The sequence below is a fragment of the Leptonychotes weddellii genome, chromosome X (genome assembly GCF_054177405.1).
Source record: "Leptonychotes weddellii isolate Sample4059 chromosome X, ASM5417740v2, whole genome shotgun sequence".
Lineage (NCBI taxonomy): Eukaryota > Metazoa > Chordata > Mammalia > Carnivora > Phocidae > Leptonychotes > Leptonychotes weddellii.
Window position 1 is genome coordinate 63,889,952 of NC_138385.1, and position 14,712 is coordinate 63,904,663.

The window sequence follows — 14,712 nt, forward strand, 5'->3', positions numbered from 1 at the left end:
ATGCACCCCAATGTTCATAGCAGCAATGTCTGCAATAGCCAAACTGTGGAAAGAGCCAAGATGCCCTTCAACAGACGAATGGATAAAGAAGATGTGGTCCATATATACAATGGAATATTACTCAGCCATCAGAAAGGTTGAATACCCAACTTTTGCATCAACATGAATGGGACTGGAGGAGATTATGCTAAGTGAAATAAATCAAGCAGAGAAAGTCAATTATTATATGGTTTTACTTATTTGTGGAACATAAGGAATAGCATGGAGCACATTAGGAGAAGGATGGGAAAAATGAAGGGGGGGAAATCAGAGTGGGGGAAGAACCATGAGAGACTATGAACTCTGAGAAACAAACTGAGGCTTTTAGAGGGGAAAGGGATGGGGGGAGGGTTAATCTGGTGATGGGTATTAAGGAGGGCACGTACTGCATGGAGCACAGGGTGTTATACGAAAACAATGAATCGTGGATCACTACATCAAAAACTAATGATGTAAGGTGAATAACATAACATAATAAAATTAAATTAAATTAAAAAAATAAACATTACATAGGCTATTCAGGGACTTTTCTGGACCCATACAAATTCTAGGATTATTTTTCCAGCTTTGTGAATAATGCTGATGGTATTTTGATAGGGATTGCATTAAATGTGTGGATTGCTTTGGGTAACATAGACATTTTAACAATATTTGTTATTCCCATTCATGAACATGGAATGTTTTTCTGTTTCTTTGTGTCTTCCTCAATATCTTTCAGAAGTGTACTATAGTTTCCAGAGTATAGACCCTTTACCTCTTTGGTTAGGTTTATTCCTAGGTATGTTATGGTTTTAGGTTCAATTGTAAATGGGATTGATTCCTTGATTTCTCTTTCTTCTGCTTCATTGTTAGTATATAAAAATGCAATTGACTTCTGTGCATTGATTTTGTATCCTGCCACTTTGCTGAATTCCTGTATCAGTTCTAGCAATTTTTTGTTGGGGTCTTTTGGGTTTTCTACATAGAATATCAAGTCATCTGCAATGAGTGAAAGTTTGACTACTTCTTTGACGTTTTGGATGCATTTTATTTCTTTTTGTTGTCTGAGTGCTGAGGCTAGGATTCCCAGTATTATGCAGAACAACAGCCGTAAGAGTGGATATCACTGTCCTTTTCCTGATCTTAGGGGAGAAGTTATCAGTTGTTCCCTGATGAGGGTGATATTCATTCTGGGTTTTTTCATACATGGCTTTTATGATATTGAAGTAAATTCCCTCTATCCCTATCTGGTGGAGAGTTTTTATCAAGAATGGATGTGGTATTTTCTCAAATAGTTTTTCTGCATCTATCGATAGAATCATGTTTCTTGTCTTTTCTGTTATTAATGTGGTGTATCATATTGATTGTTTAGAGGAGTTTGAACCACCCCTGCAGCTCAGGAATAATTCCCACGTGGCCATGGTGAATTATCTTTTTAATGTACTGTTGGATCCTAGTAGCTATTATCTTAGTGAGAATTTTTGCAACCATGTTCATCAGGTATATTAGTCTGTAATGCTCTTTGTTTTTTGTTTGTTTGTTTCTTTTTTGAGGATAAAGGTAATGCTAGTCTCATAAAATGATTTTGGAAGTTTTCCTTCCATTTCTATTTTTTAAACATTTTCAGAAGAATAGGTATTGATTCTTCTTTAAATGTTTGATAGATTTCTTTGGGAGGGCATCATGCTCTGGACTCTTGTTTGTTAGGAGATTTGTAATTACTGATTCCATTTCTTTGTTGGTTATGAGTCTGTTCAGGTTTTCTATCTCTTCCTGTTTCAGTTTAGGTAGGTTTATTTGAATCTCGGAATGCATCCATTTCTTCCAGGTTGCTTAATTTGTTGGCAAATAATTGCTCATAATATGTTCTTAAAATTGTTTGTATTTCGGGTGTCTGGGTGGCTCAGTCATTAAGCTTCTGCCTTCAGCTCAGGTCATGATCCCAGGGTCCTGGGATCAAGTCCCGCATCGGGCTCCCTGCTTGGCAGGAAGCCTGCTTCTCCCTCTCCCACTCCCCCTGCTTGTGTTCCTGCTCTCGCTATCTCTCTCTCTATCAAATAAAGAAATAAAATCTTTTAAAAAAATTGTATTTCTTCAGTGTTGGTTGTGATCTCTCTTTTTTCATTCATAATTTTGTTTATTTGTGTCCTCTCTCTTTTCTTTTTGATAAGTCTAACTAAATGTTCATTGATCTTATTAATTCTTTCAATGAATCAGCCCCTATTTTTGTTGATTTGTTCTACTGTTGTTGTTTTTTTAATTTCTATATCATTGATTTCTGCTCTAATTTTTCTTTTTTCTCTTCTCCCGCTGGATTTAGTCTTTATTTGCTGTTCTTTCTCCAACTGTTTAGTTGTACGGACTTTTCTTTTCTTGGAGGGAAGCCTTTATTGTTATACACTTTCCTGTTAGGACAGCCTTTGCTTCATCCCAAACGTTCTGATATGTCATATTTCCGTTTTGATTTTCTTCCATATATTTGTTTAGTTCTTCTTTAATGTCATTGTTGACCCATTCACTCATTAGTAGGATGCTCTTTAACCTACATGTATTTGTAGTCCTTCCAAATTTTTTCTTGTAGTTGACTTCACGTTTTAAAGCATTTTAGTCTGAATGTATGCATGGTATAATCTCAAACGTTTTGCATTGGTTGAGATCTGATTAAGACCCAGTATGTAATCCATTCTGGAAAATGTTCCGTGTGCACTTGGAAATACTGTGTATGCTGTTGCTTTAGGATGATATGTTCTGAATATATCTGTTAAGTACATCTGGTCCAGGGTGTCATTCGAAGCCCTTTTTCTGTTTTGATCCTTTGCTTAGATGATTTGTCCATTGCTGTGAGTGGGGTGTTAAAGTCCCCTACTATTATGGTATTATTATCAATGATTTTCTTTATTTTGTTTATTAATTGGTTTATATATTTGGCTGCTTCCAAGATAGGGGCATAATTATTTACAATTGTTAGATCTTCTTGTTGGATAGTCCCTTCTATTATAATAGAGTGTTCTTCTTCATCTATGGTTTAAAATCTAGTTTGTCGGATATAAGGATTGCTAATCCATCTTTCTTTTGATGTCCATTAGTATGATAAATGGTTCTCAACCCTCTGACTTTCAATTTGCAGGTATCTTTGGTTCTAAAATTAGTCTCTTGTAGGTACTTTTTACTTTATGCAATCTGTCTTTGGATTTTTTTTTTTTAATCCAATCCAATACCTTGTGTCATTTGATTGGAGCATTTTGTCCATTTACATTCAGAGTAACTATTGAAAGAAATGAATTCAGTTCCATTGTATTACCTGTAAATTCATTGTTTCTGAATATTCCTCCATTCCTTTCTGGTCTTTATTCTTTTTGGGCTCTGTCTCCCCTCAATGATCCCCTTTAATATTTCTTGCAAGGTTGGTTTAGAGTTCACAAATTCTTTTAGTTTTTGTTTGTCCTGGAAACTCTTTATCTCTCCTTCTATTCTGAATGTAAGTCTTACTGGGTAAAGTGTTCTTGGCTACTTATTTTTCCCATTTAGCACATTGAATATATTTTGCCAGTCTTTCCTGGCCTACCAGGTCTCTTTGGACAGGTCAGCTGCCAGCCTTATGTTTCTACCCATGTAGTTTAAGGATCTCTTGTCCTGAGCTTCTTTCAGGATTTTATCTTTATCTCTTAAGTTTGCATTCTTCACTATTTTGTTGACGTGTTGACCTATTTCTATTGACTTTGAGGGGGGTTCTCTGTGCTTCCTGAACTTGAATGTCTGTTTCCTTCCCCACATTAGGGAAGTTCTCAGCTATAATTTGTTCAAATAAGCCCTCTGGTCCTCCCTCTGATGTCATCTTCTGGGACCCTTATTATCCAGATATTATTTTGCTTTATGGAATCACTGAGTTCCCAGTGTCTCCCTTTGTGATCCAGGAGTTGCCTTTCTCTATGCTTCTCAGCTTTCTTATTTTTCAACATTTTGTCTTCTATATCATTGACTCTCTTCTGCCTTGTTTATCCTCCCTGTTAGAGCCTTCATTTGTTACTGCATCTCAGTGATAGTATTTTTAATTTTGGCCTTAATAGATTTTAGTTATTTTATTCCTCAATAAGGGATTCTGTAGTGTCTTCTATGCTTTTTTTAAGTCCAGCTAGTATATTTATAATCATTGTTTTAAATTCTAGTTCAGACATCTTATTTATATCTGTATTGATTACATTCCTGGCAGTGATTACTACCTTCTGTTTTTTTCTTTTGAGGTGAGTTTTTCCATCTCATCATTATGTCAAAAAATAATAGAAAGAGAGAGAGAGAGAAAAGACAGGAATAAAAACAAGAACAGAAAAATTACCAGAAGATGGAGGGAGACAAGTTGGTGGAAGAGTAGGGGACCCTGTTTCAACTGGTCCCCTGAATATAGCTGGATATCTATCAAACCATTTTGAACACTCACGAAATCACCCTGAGATGTAAGAATATATATCTGGATCTCTACAAGCATAAAAGCAACTGCTTTTTGCAAGGTAGGACGTGTGGAGTCATGAATCTATGGTGAGATTTTGGAAGATAAACAGGAGAGGGAGGGAGCCTCCATAAGCTGGCTCATGGAAAGAGATATAACACTAGAGCACAAAACTGGAACCCTTAGAAATCTGCTCTAGTGGGAGACATCCCTCTCTGAAAGGGGTTCTGGAAATGAAAAGGAAGAATTCTAGGTAGGGTATTGTGGTCTCAGGATATGAGGAACCACAGAGTGTAAGGGGTTGCCTGAATTGGGAGAGTTCCCAAGCAATGGATTCAGTAAGCAGGTTATGGTCAGCAAGCCCAGGAAGGGACTCTCGGCTCAGATCTCCATAAAGCATGAGTCGGGCCTGTCCATAACCACTCTTTTCTTGAGCAGCCTGGAAAAGTCTGGAATCTGCGCCCAACTGTGCAAAAACTAGCAGGGCAGTAGCGGCCCAGAGAGGACATTAGAAAGGCACCCAGACATGATACAGGAGGTTTAGGTGTGCACATGAGCCCATGGCCATTTGTGGTTTTAGAATCACAAAGGGCAGTGGCACTGCCAGGTCCCTGGAATTACCTCAGAGAGGGTTGCTATGGGCGTGCACTGTGGGATGCTGTGGTTTTTGGGGTACATACAGAAATGGAGACTGCTTGTCCTGGATGGTTTAGTAAAGAGAGCTGACTGAGATTTTTCTGCTCTTGGCCAGAGGTTTGGGAGTGGCCATTTTTGCTCTGATCATCCAAAGAGGTACTGAAAGCACTTAGGATAAAAAATCCACACAGAGGACCGGTTTCCACTGAGCCCATCCCCCTGACAGTTGGTGGGGCAACTCCGCCCAGGCAGGGTTACCCGAGAAACAGTGCAGCAAGCCCCTCCCCCAGAAGACAGGTTAGAAAAACAAGTGGATGACATCCCTATGGATCCCATAAGATTATAAAAACCAAACACCAGGGGAAAATAGTATATTGAGCTCCAGGTGTTGCCTCATGACTTATTTATTTTTCAGATAAAATGCTCCTTTTTTCTTTTCCTTATGCTTTTTCTGTTTTTTATTCTTTTAACATTTTCTTCATTTCAACTAGGTGTTTATTATATGAACTTATATTTCATAGTCGCTTTTTAACTTGTATTTTTCACACTTACATTTTTGATAGATATATGCTTCATTTTAGAACTTTTTTCACTCTATTCAATTTTACCTTTATATATGCATATATACACATATATATGTGTATATATGTATATTAAACTTTTAATTTCCTTGTAATTTGAGACATAGTGTCCTCTAACAAACAGACCAAAACATACCCAAGAACACTGGAACACCCTACTTTGTCTACACTGAGAGATTATAGTCCCCCTTCTCCTCCCCCTCTCTTTCTTTCTTTCTTTTTTATTTTAAATTTTTAATTTTAACCTTGTGTTTCATTTTGGCCTTGTTTTCCAGTGGTGACTTATGACCATTCCGGACTTTGCTAGGGTGCATCTTGCTTGGGTTGTGGTTGATATTTTGGATGCTGCTCATTTACTCAACCATCCCTCTACAAAATGACTGGGAGAAGAAACTCCCAACAAAGAAAAGAACCAGAGACAATGTACTCTGCCACAAAACTAACAGACGGATATAAGTGAGATGTCAGAGACAGAATTCAGGATAGCAACCATAAAGTCAATAGCTAGGCTTCAGAAACCTTTAGTGACAATATAGAATCTCTAAGAGCAGAAATGACATTTAATTAGGAAAAACTAAAAAATGCTATGAATGAGATGCAATCTAAACTTGATACTCTAACATCCAGGGTAAATGAGACAGAAGAGTGAATGATTGATCTAGAAGTTAAGCTGATGGAAAGGAAGGAAGTTTAGGAAAGCAAAGATAGGCTACTAGGAGCATGTGAAAGAAGGATTGGAGAGAGTAATGATGCCATGAAAGATTCCAATGCCATAATTATTGGAATCCCTTAGGGGGTGGAGAGAGAAAGAGAGGACTAGAAGCTATATTTGAGACTATTATAGCTGAGAAATTCCCTAATCCAAGGAAGGAAATAAGCATTCGAGTCTAAGAGGCAGAGAGGACCCCTTCCAAAATCAATAAAAATTGATCAACACTGTGACATATAATAGTGTAGCATGCAAATTTTACAGGCAAAGAAACTATCCTGAGAGTAGCTAGGAAGAGGAGGTTCTTTACATATAGAGGGAAGAACATCAGAATAACATCAGACCTGTCCACAGAAACCTGGCAAGCCAGAAAGGGCTAGCAAGACTTATTCAGGGTACTAAATGAAAGAAATATGCAGCCTAAAATACTTTATTCAGCAAGGCTGTCATGGAGAGATAAAGAGCTTCCAGGACAGGCAGAAACTGGAAGAATATGTGACCACCAAGTCAGCCTTGCAAGAAATATTAAGGAGGATTCTTAAGTGAGGACAGACCCCAAGAGTCACATAGACCAGAAAGAAACAGAGAAAATCTGCAGAAACAGGGATTTTACAGGCATTACAGTAGCACAAGATTCATATTTTCAACAGTTACTCTGAATGTTAATGGGCTGAATGCTCTCATGAAAACACACAGAGTTTCAGATAGGATTAAAAAACAAACAAACAAACAACAGGACCCATCCACATGTTGTCTACAAGAGACTCATTTTGACCTAAAGTCACTGCCAGATTGAAAGTGAGGGGATGGAGAACTATTTACTATGCTAACACACCATAAAAGAAGGCTGGGGTAGCAATCCTCATAAGAGACAAATTAGATTTTAAACCAAAGACTGTAGTAAGAGATGTAGAGGGACACTATATCATGCTTAAAGTCTCTATCCAACAAGAAGATCTAACAATTGTAAATATCTATGCCCCCCAAAGAGGAACAGTCAATTATATAAAACCAATTAATAACCAAAATAAAGAAACATATTGTTAATAATACATTAATAGTAGGAGACCTCAACACTCTACTCACAACAAAGGACAGATCATCTAAGCAGGAGATGAACAAAGAAACAAGAGCTCTGAATGACACATTGGACCAAATGGACTTCACAGATTTATACAGAACATTCCATCCTAAAACAACAGAATACTCATTCTTCTTGAGTGCACATGGAACATTCTCCAGAATAGACCACATACTTGGTCACAAATCAGGTGTCAACCGATATCAAAAGTTTGAGATTCTTCCCTGCATGTTTTCAGACCACAAGGCTTTGAAACTGGATCTTAAACACAAGAAGAAATTTGAAAGGAATTCAAAGACTTGGAGGTTAAAGAGCATCCTGCTAAAGAATGATTGGGTCAATGGGTAAATTAAAGAAGAACTTAAACCATTCATTGAAATTAATGAGAATGAAAACACATTGGTTCAAAACCTATGGGATACTGCAAAGGTGGTTCTAAGTGGGAAATAGTCATTCAAGCTTCCCTCAAAAAATTAGAAAAATGTCAAATGCAGAAGCTAGCTTTACACCTAAAGCCCCTGGAGAAAGAACAGCAAATAAAACCTAAACCAAGCAGGAGAAGAGAAATAATAAAGATTAGAGCAGAAGACGATGAAATAGAAACCAGAAAAACAGTAGAACAGATCAATTAAACTAGAAGCTGATTCTTTGAAAGAATTAATAAGATTGATAAACCTGGCCAGACTTATCCAAAAGAAAAGAGAAAGGACCCAAATTAATAAAATCATGAATGAAAAGGGAGAGATCATGGCTAACACCAAGGAAATAGAAACAATTATTAGACATTATTACCAGCATCTATATGCCAAAAGCAATTAAGCAACTTGGAAGAATTGGGTGCATTCCTGGAAACTTATGAATAACAAGACTGAAACAAGAAGAAATAGACAATCTGAATGCACCATTAGCCAGTAAGGAAATTGAAGCAGTAATAAAAAAAAACCTTCTAAAAAAAAAAAAAAGTCCATGTCCAGTTGGTTTCCCAGGGTAATTCTACCAACATATAAAGAAGAAATCATACCTATTCTATTGAAGCTGTTTCAAAACATAGATATTGAAGGAAAACTTCCAAACTCGTTCTATGCAGCGAGCATTGCCTTGTTCCCAAAACCAGAGAGACTTTGGCAAAATACAGCATCCTTTCTTGATTAAAACTCCCCACAGTGTAGGGATAGAGGGAATATACCTCAATATGATAAAAGCCATGTATGGAAAGCCCACAGCAAATACCATTCTCTAAGGTAAAAATCTGGAGAGGGGGATGCCCACTCTCACCATTATTGTTCAACATAACTAGAAGTCCTAGCATGAACAATCAGACAAGAAAAACAAACAAAAGACATTCAAATTGGCAAAGAAGAAGTCTAACTCTCTCTCTTCACAGGTGACATGATACTTCATGTGGAAAACCCAAAAGATGCCACCCGCAAATTTCTAGACCTTATACAGCAATTCAGCAACATGGCATGATAAAAAAAAATCAATGCACAGAAATCAGTTGAATTTCTATACACTTCAATGTGACTGAAGAAAGAGAAATAAAGGAATAGATCCCATTTACAGTTGCACTCAAATCCGTAAAATACCTAGGAACAAACCTAACCAAATATGTAAAGGATCTGTAGTCTAAAATCTACAGAACATTTATGAAAGAAATTGAGGAAGACACAAGGAGATTGAAAAACATTCCATGCTCATGAATTGGAAGAATAAACATTGTTGAAATGTCTATGCTGCCCAGAGCAATTTACACTTTCAATGCAATCTCTATCAAAATGCCATTGACATTTTACTCAGAGCTGGAACAAACAATCTTAATTTTTTTAAATTTAATTTTATTATGTTATGTTAGTCACCATACAGTCCTAAATTTTGTATGGAACCATAAATACCTCAAATCACCAAGAGAATGTTGAAAAGGAAACCAAAGCCCGGGGAATCACAATGCCTGAAGTCAAGCTTAATTACAAAGCTTTGATCATCAAGACAACATGGTATTTGCACTAAAACAGACACATACACCAATGGAACGGAATAGAGACCCCAGAAATGGACCCTCAACTTTGTGGTCAACTAATCTTTGACAAAGCAGGGAAGTATATCCAATGACAAAAAGACCATTTTTTTCCAACAAAATGTTTTGGAAAAATTGGACAGCCACATGCAGATGAATGAAACTGGACCATTCTCTTACACCATACACAAAAACAAATGCAAAATGAATGAAAGATCTAAATGTGAGACAGGAATCCATCAAAATCCTAGAGGAGAACATAGGCAGTAACCTTTCCACATTGGCCACAGTAACTTTTTTCAAGACACGTCTACAAAAGCAAGGGAAACAAAATAAAAAATGGACTCTTGGGACTTCATCAAGATAAAAAGCTTCTGCAGAGTAAAGGAAAGAGTCAATAGAACTAAGAGGCACTGCACGGAATTGGAGAAGATATTTGGAAATGACATTTCAGATAAAAGGCTGGTATCCCAGATCTATAGAGAACTTCTCAAACTCAACCCTGAAAAAATAATTAATCCAGTCAAGGAATGGGCAGAAGACATGAACAGACCCTTCTCCAAAGAAGACATCCAAATGGCTCAGACACATGAAAAGATGTTCCACATCACCAACCATCAGGGAAATACAAATCAAAACCACAATGAGATACCACCTCACACCTTTAGAAGGGCAAAAATTAACAAGACAAGAGACGACAAACATTGGGGAGGATGTGGAGAAAGCAGAACCCTCTTACACTGTTGGTGTGAATGGAAGCTGGTAGAGCCACTCTGGAAAACAGAATGGAGGTTCCTCAAGACGTTAAAAATAGACCTATCCTACAACCCAAAAATAGTACTTCTAGGTATTTACTTTAAAGATACAGATGTAGTGAAAAGAAGGGGCACATACACTCCAAAGTTCATAGAAACAATGTCCACAATAGCCAAACTGTGCTAGAAGCCAAGATGCCCTTCAACAGATTAATGGATAAAGAAGATGTGGTTCATATATACAATGCAATATCAATCAGCCATCAGAAAGGATGAATGTCTACCATTTACATTGACATGGATGGTACTGGAGGGGATTATGCTAAGTGAGATAAGTCAAGCACAGAAAGACAATTATCATATGGTTTCACTCATATGTGAAACATAATGAATATGAAGAGGACCATAGGGGAGCAAGGGAAATCTGAATGGGAAGAAATCAGAGAGGGAGACAAACCATGAGAGACTCTGGACTCTGGGAAACAAACTGAAGGTTACAGAAGGGAAGGCAGGTGGGTGGATAAGGTAACTAGGTGATGGGTATTAAAGAAGGCACGTGTTGTGATGAGTCCTGGGTGTTATACGTAACTAATAAATCATTGTACACTACATCAAAAACTAATGATGTAGTACATGTTGGTTAACTGAACATAATAATAATAAAAATAAAAACAGAAAGTAACCAGAAGAAAACAAAAACAAACAAAATGAGAAAAAACAAAGAAGAAACAAAGGAGAACAAAACAAACAAACAAACAAAAAAACTTGATCCTGGGTGTATTTTGGACTGCTTGTTAAAACAAACCAGACACCAAATTAGGAAAAAGGAAAAACTTATATATATACATATATATGTATATATATATACTTATCTGCAATCTGCTCCTCTCTCTGCTTTCTGCTCAGTTCTGCTTCAGAAAAAGCACAGGCTCTGCATGCAGTCAGAGGTTTAAGCCTATTGTAACTCATAGCAAAGAGTTAAGAGGTTTTCTGCTCTCTGTGCCCACCTCTGACCCTGCTGTTGAGCACCTCTCGATAATCTCCTGGCTGGCCTTTTGTCTTTGGAAAGACAAAATACACTCTTCTAAATGCACTCCAGGAAGTGAATCGATCTCTTCCTGTGGGACCCAGGGGATCTACTTACCAGGGTTTATTGTGTGGTCCCAACCACTGCACTCTCTCCCACTTTCTCCCTCTCCATGAATTTGCTCCATGAAAAGGGTTGCCTTCCCTTTGTGGCTGCAAGGCTTTCCTCTCCCCCAGTTCAGGGCTCTGAACCTCACATCTGTCATGTTCTCTCCCTCCAACTCTGAAGATTGTTTCCTTAATCCTCAGATTGTCTTCCTAGTTGTTCAGAATAGTTGAATGTTGATCTAGCTGTATTTGAAAGACATGGCAAGTTCATGGTCCCCTACTACTCCCAAAACATTTAAATTTTTAACCCATTTTGATTTCAATTTTGTGTATTGTGTGAAATAGGGTTCCAATTTCATTCTTTTGCACATGAATATCTAGGTTTTTCAATACCATTTGTTGAATAGTCTATCCTTTCTCCATTGTGTGTTACTGGCTGCCTTGTTGAAGTGGAGTTGATTGTGAATGTGTGGATTTATTTAGGACTCTTCTGTTCCATCTCTCTATATGTATGTTTTATTCCAGTGCCATACCTGAAAATTACTACAGTTTTATAATATATATTTAAATAAAAAATGTGATACCCCCAGCTTTCTCTTTCTTTCTCAAGATCAGTTTGGCTTTTCAGGTTTTTTGTGGTTCCATATGATTTTTTCTTTTATTTTTTTATTTGTGTAAAAAAATACCAATGAGATTTTGATAGGAATTGCTTTGGCTAGTATGGCTATTTGAACAGTATTAATTATTCCAATTGACAAACATGGGAGGTCTATTTTTCATGTAAAAAAGGCTATGAAAGTGGAAGATGACAGTGGAGTAGGAGTACCCTAGGCATGCCTTGTCCAACGAATACAACTAGATAACTATCAAATCATCCTAAACACCCCAGAAATTTACCTGAAGACCAGCAGAACAAACTCCCCAAATAAAGGTAGAGAAGAGGACACATGGAAGAATAAAGGAAGTTTGCAGTTGTGGTTTGCACAATAGATTAGGTTTGCTGAATTGGAGGGAGCCACAGTCACAGAGAAGGTTGAGAGGTAGTCTAGCACACATGGAAGTGCATGGGGGATAATGATTTCCTATAGCAATTGGTTTGGGAAGCAAGAGGGGCCAAATTTCCCAAGTTTTTGCAACCAGCAGGGCTTAAAGCCTAGAGTTTTAAAAGTGAGCCAACTTTGGATGAATAGAGCCCAGAGGGCATTGGGGCTGCTCTTGGAAAGAATGCTGTGCAAACAGTCCATGGACATACAGAATGGAAACAGTGATCTGAAGTGTGCCTGAAGCACACAGTGGGGAGATTATTTGCTCATCTCGCAGCATGTACCTGAGAGGCAGCATTCATGGAGAGACCCCTCCAGGAACAAAGAAAATGGCAGGTGCCATTTCCCTACCCTGCACCTAAGCATAAGCAAATGATGACCTAAGGGAAGCAGCAAAGAGCAGACACTTACTACCTAACTTGCTTACATCAATCCCTGCCCCATCACACACCAGTGGAACTGCCCTTTCCAAACACACTTTCCTTAGTCACAGCATGGCTGCCCTCATCCCCCCGATGACTGCCCCAAGCCAGTCTCCTGACCTGGGAGATTTTTTTTTTTGTCAGGGCCTCGATTCTGGCAGTAGTGGCAACAGGTTTCATTTCACAGACAGACCAGAGCACACCCACTTAAAACTGGCCACATTCAGGAGAGAGAGCAAACACTGCTGACAACAGGCAAAGAGAGCCCCTGCAGACAACTGGTCTGAAGGATAAAGTGGCCAGGATACAACAGACCATGAGGAGCACACATTGCAGACACTTTTTTAAGCACCAGGCCCTGGGGAACAGGGGAAAATAAACAGCAGGGCACTACATTATTCTCAAAAATAGTAGATATAGCCGACTTTCCTAAAGCACAAAAGCAGGCACAGAAACCAAATGAAAGGACAGAGGAATTTGTCCCAAATGAAAGAAAAGGAAAAGGCCATGGCCAGAGATCTAAGTGAAACAGATATAAACAACATACCTGATAGAGAATTCAAAGTAATAATCATAAAGATATTCACTGGACTTGAGAAAAGAATGGAAGGCATCAGTGAGACCCTTAACAGAGAGATAAGGAATAACATAGCAGAAATAAAGGGCTCAATAAACAAAATGAGAAAAACACTTGATGGAATGAAGAGCAACCTGGAAGAAGCAGAAGAACGAATCAATGACCGAGAAGACAGAATAATGAAAAGTAATCAAACTGAACAAAAGAGAGAACAAAGAATTATGCAAAATGTGAATACACTAAGGGAATTCAGTGACTCCATCAAACATAAAATAATTCATATTATAAGAGTTCCAGAAGAAATTAATAAACAAATGGGGACTAAAAGTTATTTGAAGAATTAATAACTGAAAACTTCCCTAATTGGGGTAAAGAAAGAGATATCAAGATCCAGGAGGCACAGAAAACCCCAGGAAAATCAACAAAAACATATCCACACCAAGACACATAATGTAATTGAATTGGCAAAATACAGTGATAAAGAAAAAAAATGTCAAAGAAGGAGGAAAAAGACAGCAAAATGCAAGGTTAAAGCTATCAGGGACTGTTTTGGCAGAAACGTGGCAAGCCAGAAGGGAGTGCCCTGATATATTCGAAGTGCTAAATGACAATTATCTGCAGCCAAGAATACTATATCCATCAGTGCTATCATTCAGAATAAGAGAGAAAAAGAGTTTCCTAGACATAAAAAAACTAAAGGAGTTTATGACCACTGAACCAAACATGAAAGAAATATTAAAGGAGACACTGTGAGTGGAAAGGAGAGCCCCCAAAGTGACATTATGAAGGTAGGAAGCATAAATGCAGTAATAATGAATATTTCTGTGAAAAATAGGTCAAGGAACACACACAATAAAAGGATATAATATGTGATTCCATATACCAAAACCATGGGGAAGAGAAGAGTAAAGAATGGGTTAAAATTTAAATAACCATCAACTTAATATAGACCAATATATCCTGAAAATGAAAAGATGGTCAACATCACTCATCATTAGGGAAATGCTAATCAAAACTATAAAGAGATATGACCTCAAAACTGCCAGAATGGCTAAAATCAACAATATAAGCAGTAACAGGTTTTGGCAAGGATGTGGAGAAAAGGGAAACCTCATGCACCGTTGGTGTGAATACAAACATGACATACACAGTGGAAAACAGTATGGATGTTCCTCAAAATTTTTTAATTAGAATTACCCTATGATCCAGCAATCATATCCTGGGTATTTTATCAAAGAACACAAAAACAGTAACTCATATGAATTCATGCACTCCCATGTTTATAGCAGAATTATTTA